The following is a 22,441-nucleotide window of genomic DNA, read 5'->3' on the forward strand; positions in this document are numbered from 1 at the left end:
TCTGCAGGTCGGAAGAGAGGACCTTTCCCAGGGACTCACCAGGTATGAGGTCAAGCAGTGGCCAGTGTCAAAAAAAAAAAAAAGGAACAAGGGAATACACACAATACCTGCAGGTAAGAGGTACTATGATAGCATGAAAAGAACACTAGATTAAGGCAAATGTCAGCACACCATAAAATACATTCTCACCAGGAGAATTGCTTGAACCCAGGAGGCGGAGGTTGCAGTGAGCTGAGATTGTGCCACTGCAGTCCAGCCTGGGTGACAGGGTGAGACTCTGTCTCAAAAAAAAAAAAAAAAAAAAAAAAAATTCTCACTTGAGAAAGTTAGATAACATTCTCACTTGCGAAAGCTAAATAACGCCAACAATCACTGAGATAGTGATTGCCAGTAATTACAAGAATCTAAGCGAATTATGTTTTACTCCAGATCTAATATTTCCACAGCACCTCTCAGTTAGCAGACCAATTCAGCTCTCCTGATTATGTATAAGTCACTTCCACTTAGTGGGACTTGGTTTTCCCGTCTATAAAATGGACACAATAATTCCTGCCCTGCTATCTTCCTGGGTTACTGTAAGAACTAAATGAATCTCCATATGTGAAAACAATATGAAAATGAAAATCACTAGATCATTTTAAGATATGAATTTTAAATCCATGGCCCTTCTCATTCACAGTTTTATAGATGTCCCCATCACAGGCCTTCTGTGTCATGACTTAAGTTCTAACATAGTTCATTTGTATTCATCTTTAAATGTAAGTATATCCTTCTCCCTAAAGCTCTCCACAAGTCCTTTTCTGTGAAACCACAAGATAGACATCTACTAATTGTTCCATCTCACTGTGCCATATTAATCTCTAGGCTAGAGTATGAGGCCCCAGGAGGTTGGAATTCTGTCTGTATTTGTTAATATACTACCAGCTGTTGTAACAAACAAAATCCAAAATGCATAAGGGCTCATTCTCAATAGCAATCTAAAATGTGTGTTCTGATAGATGGGTGGCTCCACACTGGGAGGAATTAAAAAGCCCAAACTCCTTCAAACTTATGGCTTCACCATCTGCAACAAGGATTCAATCTTCTGCCATGATTATGACAAAAGCACAGAAGCATAGAGGGTAAACTAGGGGAGGGTTTGATGAGTCAGGTGATGAAGCTGAACACAGGGACTTCCCCCGACATTCCATTCACTAGAACTCAGCCACATGGCTCATCTCTCTGTAGCAAGGCCTGGGAAATGCAGTCTAACTGTGAGTCCAGGAAGAACAGGATACAGGTTTGGTAAACAGCCAGCCAGTCTCTGCCACCCTCATACTCGAAATTTAAAAGATCCTTTCTAATGTATGAATGAACTGATTAGTACATCTGAGTCTTGGCCATGAAGTAATAAAGGAAAAAAAAAAGAAAACTACTATACGTAAATCATGTTCACAGCTCTAATTCACTGAATTTCACAAATCACCGTTTGCCCTTCTTTTCCTAATATATGCAAACCCAATTTTAAGGATGAAAAATGACATTACTAAAAGAAAAAAGAAAAGCATCATAAACAAAGCTTAAAATTTCTAAAAAAGAATCACTCCCTAATAAGGAATATCATGGAGAGAAGAGAATCATGAACAGAGACAGAATTTTCCAGCAATACACAAAGAAAAGATAAAAAGAATGCGATAGCTTCTACTTGCTGTGCAATTTACTTTGGAATTTTACATTTTTATACTAAGAGGTAAAGTCCTGCCATGTTTCTGTAGCTAAGCTAGATTTTACAACATAAAATTCTGATTTTCATGGTTTAATATCTAAGTTGTTTTAAAATCAATTGAGTTTAAAGACTGACCAAATGTATGAATTAAAAAAAAGATCTTTGGCATTTTTAAGTAAAGTCACTAAGTACAGCAAGAATGAATGTGGGGTCTTTTAAAGGCATCATATAAAACTCTGTAGTATGTACTTTTAAATGTCTGCATTTGACCAGGTCAAGATTGCTAGTGTATTTAATTGTTACTAAAAGAAATCTATGAAGTATAAGTTTAAACTCCAATTGGTAACTATGTGCATATGCCAGTATTTCATCATAACCTAGAAGTTTCAGGTAATGAAATGCTACAGTGAATGCTCCAACCAGGAGGATCTCTTTACTTTAGTGGAATTTGCTTCACCACACAAGCTTTCAAAATAGATTTATTTCTGCTATTTTTTCTGACTATATTTTAAAAGAGAAATGACATAGGTTTCACAGATGCTGGTGAAATAATTACAGTAGCATAGGCAAGGCATATAATTAGTTGAAGAACAGGGTTAAAAAAAGATTTCACCTACACTATGTGGGTACAAAGACTTAGGGTTAACTGTGAAGCAACTGCTGTCTGTATCTTTCATAGCTATAACCAACATTGAGGCAAAAAATACCCAAACTATATATATATATAGTTTGTATATATGTACACTATATATATATATATATATATATATATATACAAACTATATATATATATATATATAGTGTATACACACACACACAACACAGGACACAAAGAGAAGACATCCTTCCTAAACTCAAAACTGCACAGATGCTTACACTGAAAATAAAGTCAGTAGTTGCCTTCACTGCATGGGCGTGCAGCAAAAATCAGGACAGAGCAAGGACTCGGAGAGAGAACAATGAAGAATGATTCCTCCTTTCCTATAATCAAGGGCCACAATTCACTCCCTGAGACACAGAGAGATGACTTCTCTTCTTTGGCACCCAGTGTATGGGAACATCACTCCTTCGCACACCCCTGACTCCTGTGGAGTGGGAGGCTGAAAGTACCAGGAAAGGAACCAAATCATCTCATTTTCATATGAACCTGTTGAACTCCTAAGCATTTCAACTTCTAAGCTGAAAGAGCTCTTAAGCGTGAATATCAAAAGCTGTATATCACTTGTTTTTACAATCTCCTAATTCTAAGAAGTTTCCAAGCAAGTCTCCAATGACACAGTGCATCAAACTCCAGTTCAAACTTTAATTGCATATGGAAGCACAATGCCAGTGTATTTTATCCAACATGTATAAATTTTAATTGGAAAAATTTTCTCACAGCTTAGACAATCACACCTTAGTGATGAAAAGCTCGAAGGACTTGTGAATAATTATAAATGAATACTATACGTAGTTGTGGCCTGGACAACTCCACTCAATTTCAGAAAATGTTACACTAGTACTAAAGTAGGTTGATTGAGTGTCCCACAAAGACAGCAGGTAAGAGGTGGTTTGGAAGGCAGTTACAATAATAGGGTCACACTCTCCTGATCTGGCTTGATACCATGATAATTTTTAGAACATCAGGATTCATAACTCTAGTCCTTTCAGAGGAAGGCAGGTAATGAAGATGTGTAAAGTGGCTTGCTGAAGACAAGAAAGAGAATTATTAGTGTCCAAAAGCCAACTGAAGACTGAATGGCCTGCCTTTATGTGAATCAAATTGAAAAAAATAAAATACACATTTGGAGGTCCTGAGTTATGATCCCTGCTTGGAAAAACAAATGCCAGCATACTTCTGTCAACTAACCTAACTAACCTTTGCATAAGGTATTAAGCAACAGTAAAAAGTTAAAAATTGTTCTCTGACACGTTGGGGTGTAGACACTCTAGCTTATTAGCGAAATAAGGACTCTATAGTCATAATAGATGGTCAGTGGGAGAAGGGCAAAGCTGACATCCTTTTAACAAAATAAGGCAGCCTAATAATGTGCTTGAGATTATAAGGCCATTCCACCTCACCTTGGAGAAAGGCTTAAAAAAAATCCCACAGGAAAAGTGCTAGATAATTATTGTGAATAGACTTTTTAAAGATGAATGGAGAATAGTCATCCTTTCAATTGGATTCCACAGGGCATGGCCACAAGTTTTAGCCTTTGCTCCCCAAAATAAACAAACAACAAAAAACACACAATCAACAAATTCCCTTAACAGTGCGCTGAGTGCCACCCTACATAACGCTAGATTGTGAGGTATATACCCTTCAAGATGAACTAGATGCAAAACATACACCAGGTATAATAAAAGAAGGAGAAGATGGGCTGTAAAAAGGGGAGTAATTACATGGGCTGGCAAGGCTAGCAGATGTCTTTAGGGAACTAGAGAGCCAAAGGAGCCAGGAGGGCCTGGTATGTGACCCTGGCCACTTGTACCAGCCAGCCTGTGCGCAAGAGGGAACAGCTTGTGCTCCCCATGGAGGGACAGGGAAGCAATTAACTCCAACATTCCCTTCTCAAGGAACCCCCCAGCTCCTCCCTTCCCCCTGAAATCCTAGCCAGCCTCAGAGAGTATCATGGTGATGAGCCAGATCCCAACACTGCCCCCCAACAACTGCCCCCTATCTCAACTTGGGAACCTTTTACATAGAGCTTGCTCTTTCTGTGGGTGGAAGAGCACACAGAGAGACAAAGGAATCCTGCCTTCCTTTGCTCATCTGCAGGGCTTTCCAAGTAGGGCAGAGTTTTACAGAAAAAAAAAAAAAATCTACTTTTCTTCAAGGGGAGGACCTTATACAGAAAATAGTACGTGGGAACAGTTTCAGGGAAGGTCTGAGAAGACTGTGTGTCTCCTGACCTAGCTCTACCATCTCATCAACTTGTTGAGCTCATATTTAAGCATACAAGAGCTCTTCAGACTGCACATAGATTTTATAATGCCACCTCCAAAGGGCCTAATTTGGAGGGCTCTGGTAGAGGCTTATGAAACACCAATATGTAGGGTGCTAAGAGCCTTACCTTTCATTCATTTAACAAATATTTAATGAGCATATACCAAGTGTCAGATGTTTTGCCTGGGGTGCCAGGTCTACAATGGGGAATCAGACATCATCTCTGTCTGCCCTAGAGAAATTGTGCCTAGCAGACAGCCCTCTCAACACAGGTTAGAACTACTGTTCTCAATCTGGATAGATCTCAGTACATCTACACATTAACTAACATCTTCATCTAAAAAGCAGTATTTTAAAAAAATTCATCATCAATACCAATACCTATACTGGGTATTACTGTACCTACTGGGTTACTGCCCTGTAGATCTGCCTTAGTCTTATTCACTGTCAGTACTGCCAATATACTCACATTTTGGAGAAATAGGATACAAAATGGCTTATGTTCTCAAGTAGCTTACAATCTCCTTTGAGAAACAAAATATTTACATGAAACTGTAAATGATAGGGTGGAAAAGATACTATGGAAAATTCATGCAAATATTCAATAAATAGGCAGCATAAAATGTGGTATCCAGGCTGCTCTGCCTATGGAGCAGCCATTCTTTATTCCTTTACTTTCTTAATAAACTTGCTTTCACTTTACTCTAAAAAACCGTGTGTTATCCAAATCATAACACTTCTCAGAGCAAAGGGGAGAACTATTAATACTTAATATTGGGAATGTCTCTGGCAATTCAAAACCTAAGATCACTATTTTCACAAATCCCTTTTTCTGGGAGGTGAATTCTCTAATTCAAGAACCATATTCAGTTCCTCATCAAAGAAATATTTATGGAAAATTTACCACATTCAAGATATAATGGCAGGCTTTTCTAGAGGTAGGCTTTGAGCAGGAGCTCACAGAGATAAATAAGACATAATTCTTATTTATCTATTTATTCCTATTTATCTATCTAAGATATTAAAATACCATAAACGCATACCATGTGATGTTCTTATGCTCAGCTTTTTGCACATACATTATCTCATTTAATCATCAAAACAACCCTAGGAGATAAACAGTATTACTACTATTTTATAGATGAGGTTTCTAGTGGTTAAGTAACTGTCCAGGATCCACAGTCCCTCTAGCTGTAAGGAGCTGGCACTGGAACTAGGTACATCTCATTGCAATACCCAGCTCTTACTCTGTGACAGGTACTGTATGGATTATTCTGAGGAGGAAAACATGTATTTCTTGTTAGAGTAATCAAGGATGACTCAACAGGGGTTAAGTGATGTTAGATATAGACCTTGAAGGACTGAGTTAGAAGGATTTTAAAAGGCAAAGAGTAGAGGGGATGGCAACCCAGAGAGGTGGAACAATGGACCAATAGCCTGGAGCTGGAAAGACTAAGCATTGAGCAAGGAGGAGCCAACTTGGCCAGTACTTCATAGTTCTGAGAAGAGGACCTAGGAACTGTAAGACTGGAAGACAGGTAAGCTGAGGTCACCTTTCCCTTTGTGTTTAATTTAAGCAAATAGGAAACTCAGTTTGCATGCCCTGAGTACACTCCATAGTGAATTTGCATTGACACCAACCAGTTCAACCAGGTCAAGATGTCTGGGAGGTAGAGGGCTTCATACAGCTGGCCTGAAGGGGGCATTCTATCATCCGAAGGCAGGATGGTGCCAACTCATGGTTGGATGCAGTTCTGGCAAAGTTGAAATGATGTAAATCAATCTAATTTTTTTCCATAGAAATAATGTTATAATGAGTGTGACATTTCATATAAATGGCTGGATACCCACGTTCTCATAAAAAGCACCCCAAACACCTTAAACAGTAGTCCCATAACTTGTATCTGCTGAAGAATAATACCTTCAGTGTGTACATGTAAATTAAATAGGCTGGTGTCATAGTCATAATTTTAATAAGTCGAAACTATCCCAGGAACCAAAACCTTTGCAATACTGGGAGGGACTCTAGGACAGGTCAAAGTGACTCCAAAGAGGGAGGCTATGCACAAGGCCAGGAAGCCACCAGCTGGGAGGAAGCTGCCGTAAAGAACAGAAGGACTGGCCAGTGGCCCAAAACCTGTGTGGTCAAGTCGTAGGCAAAAGGATTAGAAGACCAAGGCCAGCTATAGAGCATGTCCCTACCTCCAGGCTCTTCCTCATCCACATAAAGTCTCCTAAAGCAATATTTCTAGTCTTACTGCTCTCCTGCTCAAAGCCTTTCAGTGACTCCCCATTTCCTACCCAGTTCCAAACTCCATGTCTATCACTTAGGGCCCTCCAGAATCTGGTTTACTGTCCATCCAGCCTAATCTTCCACTACATCTACTCCAATAAGCTAGGCTATAGAAAGATGGCTTAGTCATTATTCTCAAGCATAAGAGGCATCTTTATGCCTTTGCTCAGGCCATGAGCTTGTCTTGGCAGACTTCCCTTATGATCGCTATCATGATCTATTAAAACTTACCTAGACATAAGACCCAACTCATATGCCAGCTGTTTCATGAAACTTGATACATAAGAAATGCTCTGTAAATATGTCTGTGGGTGAATTGATGGAAGGAAGGAGGGAGGGAGGGATGAAGGAAGGGATGGATGGAAGAGATAGAGGCAGGGATGGATGGAAGGAGAGATGGAGGGATAGATGGGTGGACAGAAGGGAGGAGGGAGGGAGGGATGAAGAAAGGGATGGAGGGAAGAGAGAGATGCGGGAGGGATGGATGGATGGATGGATAGATGGAGGGATGAATAGACAGAGGGAAGGAGGGAGGGAGGGATGAAGAAAGGGATGGATGGAAGAGAGAGATGGGGGTGGGATGGACAGATGGATAGATGGAGGGATGGATAGATAGAGGGAAGGAGGGAGGGAGGGATAGAGGGATGGAGAGAAGAAAGGAGGGCTAGATGGATAGAAGGATGGATGAGTAGAAGGATGGATGAGTAGAAGGATGGATGGAGGGATGGAGGGATGGAGGAAAGGATGGGGGAGGGATGAATGGATGAGGGATAGAGGCAGGGAGGGAGGAAAGGATAGAAGGATGAATGGATGGAGGGATGAAGGGAATGCTGGATGAAGGGATAAATGGATGGATGGTGGAGGACCTCATAATGAATCTCTCAGCTGGTCATAATCGTTCTCCTGTCAGTATGCCATAGTACACATTTGTTCCTATTTTAAAAAGTTGCATGCTCCCTTCTTCCATTAACATTTGAATACGGTTCTTCTCTGCCTTATTAAATGGAAGGCTCCTGAAGGCTGAATTATATTCATCTTTGTATCCCACACAAATCCGAGTACAAGGTCTTTCACAGAATACGTGCTTAAGATATCACAGTATCAGCAGTATGGTATACCCAGCAGCAGGCAGAAAACGTGCATAATGGAAAGCATAATCCATGTAAGGGATGAACACTAGATATGAATGGCTGTAAATGGACCTACGTCAGCTTTAACTATTCCAGACAAAAGTCAGGTCTCTAGTCTGAAGTTACCTTTAGGCAGAGACAGTCAAGGTCATCACCTCTTACTCCTCCTTCAGGCCTCAATTCTGGCACCATCTCTTCCCTGAAGCCTGAGAACACTCGCCCTGCCTCACCCATCCTGAGATTCTAAGCCCTCCCTCTCCTCGCTCTCTTGGCACTGGGCACACACCGCTTTAAGATACAGGCTGAGTGTGCTCCTATGTAACTACTGCCCCCTGTGTCTCTCTTCAGAGCAGAAGAGTCGGCTTTGCTTATCTCTGTGACCCATCATTCCCAGAACAGTATTTGGCACACACTTGGCTCTTAATAAAGACTTCTTTGTAAGTACTTAATTTTAGAAGTACTTAGCTAATATTCTGGGTTTTCTGTTTGTTTGTTTGTTTTGAGATGGGGTCTCGCTCTGTCAGCCAGGCTGGAGTGCAGTAGCTCGATCTCAGCTCACTGTAACCTCTGCCTCCCTAGTTCAAGTGATTCTCCTGCCTCAGCCTCCCAAGTAGCTGGGATTACAGGTGCCCACCACCATGTCCTGCTAATTTTTTTTTTTATTATTATACTTTAGGTTTTAGGGTACATGTGCACAATGTGCAGGTTTGTTACATATGTATCCATGTGCCATGTTGATTTCCTGCACCCATTAACTCGTCATTTAGCATTAGATATATCTCCTAATGCTATCCCTCCCCCCTCCCCCCACCCCACAACAGTCCCCAGAGTGTGATGTTCCCCTTCCTGTGTCCATGAGTTCTCATTGTTCAATTCCCACCTAAGAGTGAGAACATGCGGTGTTTGGTTTTTTGTCCTTGCGATAGTTTACTGAGAATGATGTTTTCCAGTTTCATCCATGTCCCTAGAAAGGACACGAACTCATCATTTTTTATGGCTGCATAGTATTCCATGGTGTATATGTGCCACATTTTCTTAATCCAGTCTATTGTTTTGGACATTTGGGTTGGTTCCGACTCTTTGCTATTGTGAATAGTGCCGCAATAAACATACGTGTGCATGTGTCTTTATAGCAGCATGATTTATAGTCCTTTGGGTATATACCCAGTAATGGGATGGCTGGGTCAAATGGTATTTCTAGTTCTAAATCCCTGAGGAATTGCCACACTGACTTCCACAATGGTTGAACTAGTTTACAGTCCCTCCAACAGTGTAAAAGTGTTCCTATTTCTCCACATCTTCTCCAGCACCTGTTGTTTCCTGCTTTTTTAATTATGGCCATTCTAACTGGTGTGAGATGGTATCTCACTGTGGTTTTGATTTGCATTTCTCTGATGGCCAGTATTTTTAGTAGACACGGGGTTTCACCATGTTGGCCAGGCTGGTCTTGAACTCCTGACCTCAAGTGATCCACCCGCCACAGCCTCCCAAAGTGCTGAGATTACAGGCATGAGCCACTGTGCCTGGCCCAATTCTAATTTTTAAACATCTACCAGGTACAATCATCATTGTTAACAAACCCAGGATATGTTGCTAAATCTCTTAGGGTCATAGGACATAGGCTAGGCTTTAAGTCAGGCAGCCCCAGCTGGGAATATCCAAAGAACAGTACATCAGGAAATTCCCTAGAAAATGTCTGTTTTCATGAGGCGCGTGCATATGTGTGTGTGTGTGAGAGAGAGAGAGAGAGAGAGAGAGAGACAAAGCACAAACAAGCTGATGGCATTCCACCATGGAATGACCTCAGAGCACTGTAAGGCAAATCATTAAAAATGCAACACATGCAACACAGCTCTGCTTCTTACTAGAGTTGTTCTCTTAAATAAGTCACTTACCCTCTCTAGGCTGATTTCCTCAAATCACATCGTCCATGGGGATAACAACAACTACCCTGCAGAATGTTGTCAGGGCCACAGGTTATGTGAATAAGCACCTAACAGAGCTCCCAGCCATTGGTTATTGCTCAATAATGATAGCAATTATAATGACTAGACTAAGAGGATAGGTAAAAGTAAATGTTGATATATTTTTTTCAATGACTATAGATATATATTGTTTTTAATTATAGTGTATTTTTACAAAATCAATCTTAAGAATTTAATTCAGTAACGCCATACATAGTCCACATCTTTGGGGCTATAAATTATTTGTCATGCTTTCAGTAAGAAACTCAATCCAACAGGCAAAGGAAACATAATGAATACACAGCTGCCTTGAGTTTATAGAAAAACGTGCAAAATATTAGGCTAGGTTCAGTGGCTCACGCCTGTAATCCCAGCACTTTGGGAGGCCGGGGGGGCAAATCACTTAAGGACAGGGGTTTGTCGTCAGCATGGCTGAGATGGTGAAACCCCGTCTCTATTAAAACTACAAAAATTAGCCGGGCATGATGGTGCGTACTTGTAATCCCAGCTACTCAGGAGGCTGAGGCAGGAGAATTGCTTGAATCCGGAAGGTGGAGGTTGCAGTGAGCCAAGATCGTGCCACTGCACTACAGCCTGGGCAACAGAGTAAGACTCTGTCTCAAAAAGAAAAAAAAAGAAGGAAGGAAGGAAGGAAGGAAGGAAGGAAGGAAGGAAGGAAGGAAGGAAGGAAGGAAAAGAAAATGCAATATATGGCACAGGAGGTAAGGCTATAGGATCTGTCTTCAAACTGATTTCTGCTTCATGGTTTTCCAAGGAGAATTGAAAAGAATAATCAGTGGATAGGAAAGAGGATGTTTCCTCAACATTAACTATTCAAAGCAGGTCGGTAAGAGCACTACACATCAGGAATTCTTCATCAGTCTCTGTGCCTCCCAAACATTAACTATGTAAGCAGTACATGTGTATACCATATTGAGAAAAACCAATGCGGAAAATGTGTTTTGGACAGAGTCTCCAAAGAACAAAAATGAGTGTCTAGCTTCCTGTGTAAACCAATGTCATTACATTCAAAGAACAGTACATCAGGAAATTCCCTAGAAAATGTCTGTTTTCACGAGGCGCGTGCGTGTGTGTGTGTGTGTGTGTGTGAGAGAGAGAGAGACAAAGCACAAACAAGCTGATGGCATTCCACCATGGAATGACCTCAGAGCACTGTAAGGCAAATCATTAAAAATGCAACACATGCAAACTCTTCCACTGCAGATGCAGAGGGATTAGTGAAAGCACAGTGGTCACTTAAGATCAGTTTAAGAAACCTGGCCGCTTACAAATGGGAGTGAGTAGGTGGATTTTTCCAAACCACCCTATTTACATCTTCTAAACCCTATGATTTTGTGCAATGGCTAAAATTTCATGCATGTCACAAGTGTTTCCCCTCCCCCTACACACAATGTAGCTGCTTTGAAGAATGTCAGATTAGAAACAAGGAGAAAAAAGAGCCATTCTTTTAAAGTCTCAAAAATTCACAACTAAATTTAAATCACACAACTTTCAGTTGAAGTAAGAAAGGCAGAGCCAACAGTCCTTACATCATGGTATAAGAATACTTTCTAACACATTCTCTCCACATGGATTTCACAGACCTCACCCCCCATGTTAGGTGTGTACACCAAGTTAAATCCCTTATGTAGCAATTATCCTAACAGCGCCTTTAATTCTTCAGACTAACGGATATCATATCAATGAGTAAATAAATCCAAAAGACATTCTGATTCAACCTCAGATCAACATGGAGTAGCTGAAGCCAGATTTACCCTCCTGCCTGAAAACAGCGATAGAAGTAGACAACATGCATGAAACAATAGCTCTCAAGATGCTGGGGGCCACCTGGCAGGAAGGGAAGCAGATGAGGTGAACTCTACAATTGCCCCAGCAGCTGGCCTGGAGAGAGTGTTCAGGCCATGGCCTAGGAAAGGGTGACCTAGGCAGAGATCAGCAGTCCCCGAGTGTAGGACTTGGAGACGGAAGTCCAGGGAGCCGAAGACGGTTAAAGGTCACAGGGTGAAATACCAGGGAGGACAGCACTACACCGAGCGAAATCCAAAGAGCTGTGAATATTCAGTTGAGTACTGATGGATCAGCACGTGAGGAAACTACCCGCAGCCAGGGAAAAACCACCTGAAAGTATCAGAGGGAACAGTGCCTAGTATTCACAAAGGGCCGCCAGCTCTGTTCCCAACAGCCAGAGGGGAAAATCCCATAATTTATGGGGCATTGGTTAGAGTACTAAGAAAGGTCTTGCCTTGATAGCGGAGAAAAATCCACTCTAGACTAAATGCTGCCCTGGTCCTACCTAACAAAGCTTTTTAAAAAGCAAGATGTAAAAAGATCATACTGTTTCCAAGTATCTTATGCCATGCCCCATAACAAACCTCCATAAAATTTTTAGGAATTCAGAAGTTTCTAGTAGCCAACAAGGTAAAATTCTGGCGTCTAATCTGAAATTATGAAGTAGAAAGTGGAAAAGTGTGACCTACAAAGAGGAGAAAAATTAACTGATCAGAACCGACCCAGATGATAGAATTAGTAGAAAAGGACAATAAGACAGTTTTTTAAAAACTGCATTCCATACGTTCCAGAAACTAAAGAATGGCTGTGTTAAGTAGAAACAATATGGAAAAGATTTAAAAGACCAAAATTAAACCCCTGGAGAGGAAAAGTTCAAAATTTGATATATATAATACAGTGGATGGCAGATTAGACATTAAAGGCAGATAATACATTATTGAAGAAAACATTAGTGAACTTGAAGACATAGCAATAAAAATGATTCAAAGTGAAACAGACAAAATACTTGGCCTTACTTGAAGTCCACAATTCCAAAAGTGTGTTTGAAAGTTAAATGCTACCACTTATTCTGAGGCTCAGACAAAATTCATTGCATCATTCAAGATCAATTGAACACTGTAAAAAAGTGCTTATTTTTCTGTTAATAAAATTATGACTTTATAATATTTAATACAATTATTTCACTTTATAATCTTTCTATTGATGGATATATACACTGTTTATAAGATCTGCCACTGCTATGTATACAGCCAAATATACATCAATAATGAAAACCCATGGGCAGGTTATTATTTTTCAGTTACTATAGTCAGAATTATATTAATGCAATCAAAATTGTTATGAGGGCTAATTTCACTTAAAGGGTTATATTCTTTGTTTTTCTGATCTAGTTTCTGACTATCTTTTGTTTCACCTATGTCTCTCTGTTATCTGTGGTTGAATCTTCTGGATTCTGGAAAATTATTCACACTTAAGATTTTATTAACATATATACATGGATGACATACATATTTAATTGATTTTCCTAAAATTTTCCCCTTCATTGTAGTAAGAGATAGTATATTATTAAATCATTTAAATTCAATCATGTATAAACCATAAGACATTATGACTGGATGCTCCAATCATCAGTTCAGGGGCTTTTGTTTTTGTTTTTTTTTTGAGACATGATCTTGCTCTGTCACCCAGGCTAGAGTACAGTGGCACAATTATGGCTCATTGCAGCCTCAACCTTCAAGGACTCAAGCAATCTTCCTATCTCAGCCTCCTGAGTAGCTGGGACTATAGGCACATGCCCCAAAATTTTTTATTTTTTTGTAGAGACAAGGTCTCACTGTGTTGCCCAGACTGGTCTTGACTCCTGGACTCAAAGGATCCTCCTGCCTCCGCCTCCCAAAGTGCTGGGATTACAGGCATGAGCCACCATGCCTGGCCTCAGATGTTTTTTAATATATTTGGCTTCTCTTTATAATCTTTCCTCTATCATTTTATTGAATTTCTAGCAGATCCATGCTGGTCACTGCAAATATAATGATGAATAAGACATAACCCTCAGAGTCTATGGTCTAGAGCTAGACAGGTGAAAAATAATTTTACACCAGATCTATGGTCAAATATGGACAAAGCACTAGCAAGCAGAAGCAAGGAGATGACTAAGTGTGCTGGTGAGAGGGATACGGGAAAACAGTAAGAAAAACTTCATACTGGAGATGATCTTTATGTCTTGAAGTATGTGCAGAAGTTCATCTAATAGAGAAATTGAAATGTGACATCAGAGGCAGAGGAAATAGTAACTGTAAATGTACAAAAGCATAAAGAAACCAGGTATATTCTGGGAATAAATAAATGTTGGTATTACTAATGTATACCCTAAAGCACTAGGAAGCCATAAAAAATTTCTAAGTTTGGGAATGACATGACTAGATTGTCTTTTAGAGAAACAACTTTGGAACCAGTGTGGAGAATGGTAGAGAGTTGAGTGGAGACTTCGGGCAAGGACACCAGTCAAGAGTTGACTGCAATAGTTCAGGGAGATACGATGAAGAACTGAATTGGTCAGAGGTGGTGGGTTGGAGGAGGCTGATTACAGAGATATTTAAGAAGAAGAATTGACAGAATTTGGGAATCGGTTATATGTGTCAGTGTGATGAGAAGGTGAGAAAAGAGTGAAGGGTGAGTCCAAGGTTCTAGCTTGGATGTCTATAGGGATAGTGGGGCTTTGCATGGGAAGAAGGTAGGACAAACAAGTCTTGAGGGAAAAGTATGATTGTAAACATATCTAATTTGAAGTTTATTTGGGCTATTTATGCAGAGATATCTAGTATATAGTGTATAGAAGTAGGAAACTAGACCTTCTACTACAGAATAGTAGTCAAAGAAATCAAAGTAGGTAAAAACACTCAGTCTTTGCAAGGTATATGGAGTAACAAGGGAGATGAGAAAGGCTTGCTTAGTTCATTTTGTTCTATTATAACAGAATACCACAGACTGGGTAATTTATAACAAGCAGAAATTTTCTGCTCATGGTTCTGGAAACTAGGAAGTCTAAGATCAAGCCATGACCTTCCTGCTGCAACAGCCCATGGTGGAAGGGCAAAGACAGAGCAAGAGAGCGCACAAGAGACGGACAAAGGAGGCTAACTAATCCTTTTATAAGGAGCTCACTCCCAAGATAAGAAACCCACTTTCTCAATAACAGCATTAATCCATTCATGAAGGCGTGGCCTAATCATCTCTCCTTAGGTCTCAACACTGTTGCACTGGGGATTAAGTTTCCAATACATGCTCTTTGGGGGGGGACACATTCAAACCACAGCAAAGCCCTCTGACAGAACTCTGCACTGCAACATTTAACGGGCTGATTGGGGGACAGAAGCAATGATGGAGACTGAGAAGGAGTAATCAGGCAAGTAGCAGAGAAACCAGGGGCCACTGGAGTCAAGAAATCCAAGGGAGGCCGGGCGCGGTGGCTCACGCCTGTAATCCCAGCACTTTGGGAGGCCGAGGCAGGCGGATCAGGAGGTCAGGAGATCGAGACCATCCTGGCTAACACGGTGAAATCCCGTCTCTACTAAAAAATACAAAAAATTAGCCGGGCGAGGTGGCGGGCGCCTGTAGTCCCAGCTACGCGGGAGGCTGAGGCAGGAGAATGGCGTGAACCCTGGGGGGCGGAGCCTGCAGTGAGCCGAGATCGCGCCACTGCACTCCAGCCTGGGTGAAAGAGAGAGACTCCGTCTCAAAGTCTCAAAAAAAAAAAAAAAAAAAAAAAACAAGAAATCCAAGGGAGTAGAATATTTCAAGGAGGAGAAAGTTCAAACACAACAGAAAAGTCACATTAAAGGAGAAATTTTTAAATGTCTACTGAAATTGCCAATTGATAGATCATTGAGGCCTTTTACGTGAATAATTCCAGGGAGACTGAGATATTAAAACCAGATTCCATTAAAACAAAAGGTAAAGAACTTGACATTTCTAACATAGATTAATCTTTATGAATTTCAAGCTGGGCATGGTGGCTCAGGAAGCCTAGTCAACATATTACATTAGTATTAATAATGATAATTGTGATCCTCATAAGTGATTATGGAGTACTCATTATCTGTCAGGCATTGTGGTAGGCGTTTCACATGCATGGTCTTGTTTAATTCTAGATAATTTAGATGACTCCACAAGAGTCTTTCTTGAATCACAAAATGCTAGTCTTCTGCACAAAATATCCAACTTGATTATCTGTACTTTAAGAATAAGAACTGTGTCTTATAATTCCTTTCTTTTGTGCCATCTGGTAAAGTTTTGGGGACATAATAGAAACTCAATATCCTTTAAAACTCTTGATAACATGCCACATTCTTGCTATACACATAACTTTGTATTGGACAATAGAGAGGATTTTTTTTACACTACCCAATTCTATACAAATTTGGAAGCTTATTGGAGACACAAGGCATGCAGGTGAAAGTTTAAATTATAGCTCTAAACATCAATTAAGTGCTACTACATTTATAATAGTAGTATATGAGTGCAGTAAAAAAGAGATTTCTATAAGCTAATGTCATGAAACAAATATTTATGCAGCTGGTAGAAGTTAAATAAGGGCTTGAATATTCTGACAGGCAGAGACAAGGCTTTCCAGGAGGTGGAAATGCCTGAGCAAGGGAATGCTCGTGCATCTCACGAGAGCCAAGAGTTCACAGCCAATGATTTATTTAGCAAAGTCTTCAACCCTACTGTTGTTTGCCCCCAGTTCAGCCCATTTCCAGAATATATTTTTTTCTTCCTTATATTTCCTTAATTCATCTCTTTATCTATTTCTCATGGTCACAAGCCTCTGTTATCCTATCCTATTTCAACTACGACCATCTCCTCATCACTCAGCTCACGCTATTAGCACTGCTAAGAATCCACAGTTCTACTTCTGAGGTCCCTTTGGATTTCCTAGCACTCTGCACAATAGGACACGTAGACCACCAGATACCATCCCCTGCCTCTGGCATTTCTCGTTCTTCGCTCTAACTCACTGCTGTTTTCCCCACACAAATGTGCTCCAAGACTTCCTAAAGCAAACTATACATTGTCCTCTTCCAAGCCTCCCCGGCTCAAAGTCAGTCTTAATGCACAAGGCTCTAAATCATAATTTACAGCTTGGAAACCATTAATCCTGCACAGAAGGAACTGAGTTTACTGCCAATGAGTTGTTCAAATACTAAGATAGATTCTGGTTCTATATTAATTTTTAAGTTCCCTATAAAAATGTTTGTAATAGCACCAGACGGTGTGTGTGTGTGTGTGTGTGTATGTGTGTACATATACATATACACACAAACATGCTATCTCTCTCTCTCAAAGTGGGGAGGAGTGGGTGTTGACAATGACAGCTCCTTGAGGACAGGACACACTTTTGTTCAACTCAAGTTGAACTGTATTAGCAAGAGCATGAGAGGACTTAAGAAACAATACAAAATAAGGCAGATTCTTCAAGCTATCCTTCGATCCCGGATTCTAAAGACTAAAATATAAACTAAGGTTAGAGGGCCCAAATTTTATTCTCTGAGTCTCAGAGATTAGGTCTATATATTTTAGAAATGTAATAGTACCTTCTTAAAAAAATTACTTGGTAATTAACCTGACTGAAAGCTCTGGCTAAAATACTGTGGCTCCGGCTTAGAATACTCTATGGTTGTAGCCAATGCTAGAAAAAACACACTTTCTGTTCTAGGCTCTGTTCTCTCACTAAATTTCACTTTGGCTGTATGCTGATCATTTGATCTCATTTGGAGACGACCAGCAGTCACATATACACCATCAAGTGACAATCACAATGCCAAATCTAAGTTATTTCATTTCAAATAAGCATTGGACTATTATTACTAATTTAATAAGCAGGAAATGCCCATGTGTCTTATGTACTATGCTGGACACAACTTGCATGGAGACAAATAAAACATTACTAATAAGTACAAGATCCTCAAAGTTCACACTCTGTGCTGTAAATAATGAATGATAGCACAATTTTTTTAAGAGTAAAGAAATTGACAAGGCAACGGAAGCACACCAAGTAGGAAGTGAAGATAAGAATCTGCCTTGAAGAACTGTAAAACGATGTGCAAGAAAGTAACACTTAAAGTAGATCTTGGCTGGGTAGGATGGCTCACACCTGTAATTCCCAACAATTTGGGAGGCTGAGGCAGGGGGATAGCCTGAGGTCAGGAGTTCAAGACCAGCCTGGCCAACATCTCTACTAAAAATACAAAAATTAGCTGGGCCTGGTGGCACACGCCTGTAATCCCAGCTACCCGGGAGGCTGAGGCAGGAGAATCACTTGAACCTGGGAGGTGGAGGTTGCAGTGAGCCGAGATCACGCCGCTGCACTCCATCCTGCTCAACAGAGTGAGACTCTGTCTCAAAAAAAAATAAATAAGTAAAATAAAAATAAACTAAATCTCAAAGGAGGAGGGAAGGGATATATATGGAGCATGTATTATTTGCCAGACACAGGTGACAAATTACTTCATTGTTGCCACCATTTTAGACATGGTGAATCTGAGGCAAGCCAACTAAAGTCACCTGCTAGAATGTCACACAGCCAGCTTCAAACACAGCTTTGTATGTTCTGTCCAATGTACAAGCTCCCTTCTAAAGGCAAGGAAGCCTTCTTTAGGTGGAAAAGTGAAATAATCTTTATTGCACTTAAAGTTTCCTAAAAATTACCTCTTACGAAATATTTACTTGTAATGATTAACAGTTTATGGTTGTAGCTGTAAGTTTCTATCTGCCCATAAAATGCTTTTAAAGCTGGGCGCAGTGGCTCACGCCTGTAATCCCAGCACTTTGGGAGGCCAAAGCGGGTGGATCACTTAAGGCCAGGGGTTCAAGACCAGCCTGGACAACATTGTGAAGCTTCGTCTCCACAAAAAATTAGCCAGGCGTGGTGGCATATGCCTGTAATCCCAGCTACTCGGGTGTTTGAGGCCTGGGAATCTCTTGAACCCAGGAGGTGGAGGATACAGTGAGCCAAGATTGCACCACTGCATTCCAGCCTGGGGGACAGAGTGAAACTCTGTCAAAAAAAAAAGAAAGAAAGAAAAGAAAAAGAAAAAAGAAAAGAAAAAAAGCTTTTAAAACCCAGTCCATTGAAAAATGCCCGGGAACCAGGCAAGGTGGGTCAAGCCTGTAATCTCAACACTTTGGGCAGCCGAGACAGGAGGATTGCTTAAAGCCAGGAGTTCAAGATCAGCTAGGGAAATATAGCAAGAAACTGTCAGGAAGGAAGGACAGAAGAAAGAAAAGGAGGGAGGGAGGGAAGGAGGGAGGGAGGGAGGGAAGGAGGGAGGGAAGGAAGGAAGGAAAAAATTAGCTGGGTGTGGTGGTGTGCACCTGTAGTCCCAGCCACTTGGGAAGCTGAGGCAGGAGGATTGCTTAAGCCCAGGATGCAATGAGCTATGATCACTCCACTGCTCTTCAGGCTGGGCAACAGAGTGAGACCCTGTCTCAAACTTTAAAAAACGAAAAAAGGGAAAAAAAGGGAAAATGCTTGGGGTTCAAGGTCTATGTAAGAGATATGCAAAACTTCAAAAATGTTGCAAAATGTTGTGTCTATACGCATTTTCCTGGGGAAAAGAGTCAGGAGCTTTTATGAATCTTAAGGGGGTTTATAAACCTCTACCCCAGAAAAGGCTATGAAGCACTAATCTACAAACTTTTGCTAAGCTTTTTAATGTTTTCCAAAAGGAAAAATACTTTTGTAAATTTAAGTTTCACATACAAGGAAATACATTTCATATATAACAGGGAAGAAGATTCATATATTCTACCATAAGGTAACAATTTGATAAGGAGACACTGAAGTGACCCTTTCCCATGTTTCTAATAACTACTCAGGATGTTAACAGTGAAAGGATCATTTAGAAAACTAATTTCCTTTTCATCATGCTTGTTAAGTGTTTACTTTAATTCACATCCTGTGTGACCCTATGGGAAAATTTTAAACTAATACTGGGGAAAATCCCATAGGGTTACACAGGATGTGAACAGGGCCTGTACTGAACTACCTTCAGCTTGAAAAATAAAATTAGATAGGTGAGTTTCACTTTCTGTTTGTCATAAGTTCCACTTTCTGGCTCCCAAAGCTTAGATCCACAGTACATCTATGTCCGTGCAATAAAATCCCAAGATTCTCACTCTCTGTTAAAGGAAGGATTTCGGCGTGTTGTATAGCAAAATCTTTTCAGCAGAAAAATGCAAATCTGTAGTGCTAATCAAGGAGAGGCGGCTGGAGCACTCCCAAGTGCTCCTCCATACCTGGGCTCACACACAGTTCAGCTGCCGTTTTCCATTTCCTGTGGAGAACATACATCATACCACTTCCCCTATAGAAAAAAGAAAGCAGCCCGATTTAATTGCTGATGGAAACATTGTCATACTTTCCACTGGCCAAGCTTGAAACCATTACTGATCTAACCTTCATTAATTTTTCCACAACAATTTGCAGAAATGTCAGGAAGCAGCTGTACGAAGACTGATTAATTGTCCTTATCACCACTACTTTACCAGGCTCACGCTCTCTCTCTCTCTCTCTCTCTCTGTATCCTCACCACCTCTCCTCCCTCTCTTTCAGTTTAAAAATATAATTGGGATTTTTCTGTTTTGGTTGGTATTGATGGTGGTATATCATACTCTGAAAAATCCAGATCTATTTTTGATGTCTTTCAGTGGCCCAAACATTTTCAGATCTGGAGGAGACCCCATGAAGTTTGGGACAGCATCCACGAAGGAAAAGGTTGCTTCCTGCTGATTACTCAGTTATAGCTGTTTAAACAGACGTTCATGAATTCAAGTCTTACAGCAACACTGCATTTATTAGTCAATCACAGACACTAAAATTCACTTCCGAAATGTGAATTAGAAAATCAAATGCCCTTTTTCTATTTTTTTTTTCACATTCTTTTCTCCCTCATCATTTTCATTTGAGCTATACCATCTGTCCCAGCCTATCAAATAATGTACTGTGCATGCCTGGCAAAAACAAGTGGAACAGTACACCTCATAACCCCATGTACGCAACCACTGAGCATCTATAAAAGTGGTACATAACAGAATCTGGCCATCTGGGGATAACTGGTTATAGCAAGCTTAGCTTCTCAGCCAGCACTCAGATTTGCAGACTTTTAACTAGTTGGCAAAGCATCAACTAGTGTTCAAGAAGAGAAACACTAACAAACATTTTTTTTTTCAAAACACAAGAATTCAGATATAAATTTTCAAAGGTGTATTTGCCAATGTTGCTGACAAGAAGGCTTCAAAAGCAAAGATCAAGGCACTGTCATGTCCTTGAAATGCAGCCAGAGTCAATCCAAATCTAGCATTCTGCAGCATTACTAAACTTTTTGGGTATGAACATATTTTTCCTTCCCCATATTGCCTGAATATATACAAGCAAGGGATTAAAGCCGAACAGACTTTGAACCAAATGACATAGTACCTTTCAGAGACAGCTCCAGCAGACTGGGAAGAGTTCCTCCTAGGACTACATTAAAAAAAAAAAAAAAAAATCCAAAGACTCTTCATCCCAGATACACTCATTCGTGGTCTAACCCCAAACCAAAGAAAGACAGATTGGACAACTATGGCTTAAGGCATTAAAGTAATAACTGGACATGTAGCATAGTGGCCCAGATCATGGACCACAGAGCCAGAATACTTGCTTTCAATCCCATCTCTGCCACTTGCCAGACATACAAATATTCAGGCAAGTTACCTAACCTCTCCATGCCTCAGTCTTTTCATCCATAAAATGGGGATACAAATAATATTGTTAACAGAATTCAGAATTATACAGCATTTAAAAATGGCACTAGGAAGCGAACTCTAAATGCTAGCTATTAACTCTATATTTTTCTGTTGATATTTCAGGAATCTATTAGCCTAATAGTGAGGAGGAAATAATGTGACATGAGTTCCTAAATTAATTTAAGAAAGCCCACTGGGTTGGCTGAAGGATTTCCCCTGATAATACTCATATTGCTTGAAACACCACCACCAAAACTGGGTCAAGCAATCAAGGCTAAATATTCTATTGTTTCTGTTGACTATCCATCCCCTAGCTGTCACAGGACAGCAGGCCTTGTGATGCCATGGGACGTAGAGGCAGGCATGGCTGGAGATTACCACACCTCACCACCACCTCCAGGCCTGGAAAGCAGGAGTGGGGAGAAAGCCACCACAGACCAGCAAAGTGCAAACAAAGACAGAAGCTGGCTTGGACTTTGTCATAATCAAAGTACTCATTGAAGAAGCCAAAGGCACTCATTCCCTTGGCACTAAGACCAGGGTTGAGGTGCCAGGAGGCCACACAGTGCAGGAAAGACACTACTTTTAATTCCTGCTCCACCATATGACCTTAAGTAACTCTCACACTCTAAAGCCTTAATCTGTAGTAAAACACAGGATTTCTTCTACATCAGACCTTTTGAGTCTTTTGGCTGCCATGACCTCCTTGGCAGTCTGATGAAGCCTGTGGGCTCATTCTTAGGGGAATGTTTTAAACTACGCTGGATTACAAAGGAAACCAATTACCATGAATATAGGTATCTCATAATAACTTTCGAAGCAAACTTG

The 22,441-nt window shown here is 40.5% G+C and overlaps 1 protein-coding gene across 14 annotated transcripts in view; it reads right to left on the bottom strand.

Annotated features, from left to right (window-relative positions):
• Positions 1 to 22,441, bottom strand: part of HIVEP2 (HIVEP zinc finger 2) — a 195,894-nt gene that overhangs the window by 48,895 nt on the left and 124,558 nt on the right. For 5 of the 14 annotated variants that reach the window (XM_063622825.1, XM_063622816.1, XM_063622823.1 and 2 more), the window contains one exon: positions 20,126 to 20,193. The exons of the other annotated variants lie outside the window; for them this stretch is intronic. The gene's annotated coding sequence lies outside the window, so the exon portion shown is untranslated. The remainder of the gene's footprint in view (positions 1 to 20,125; positions 20,194 to 22,441) is intronic. 14 annotated transcript variants of the gene reach the window in all.

This window comes from Symphalangus syndactylus, chromosome 2, assembly GCF_028878055.3.
Source record: "Symphalangus syndactylus isolate Jambi chromosome 2, NHGRI_mSymSyn1-v2.1_pri, whole genome shotgun sequence".
NCBI lineage: Eukaryota > Metazoa > Chordata > Mammalia > Primates > Hylobatidae > Symphalangus > Symphalangus syndactylus.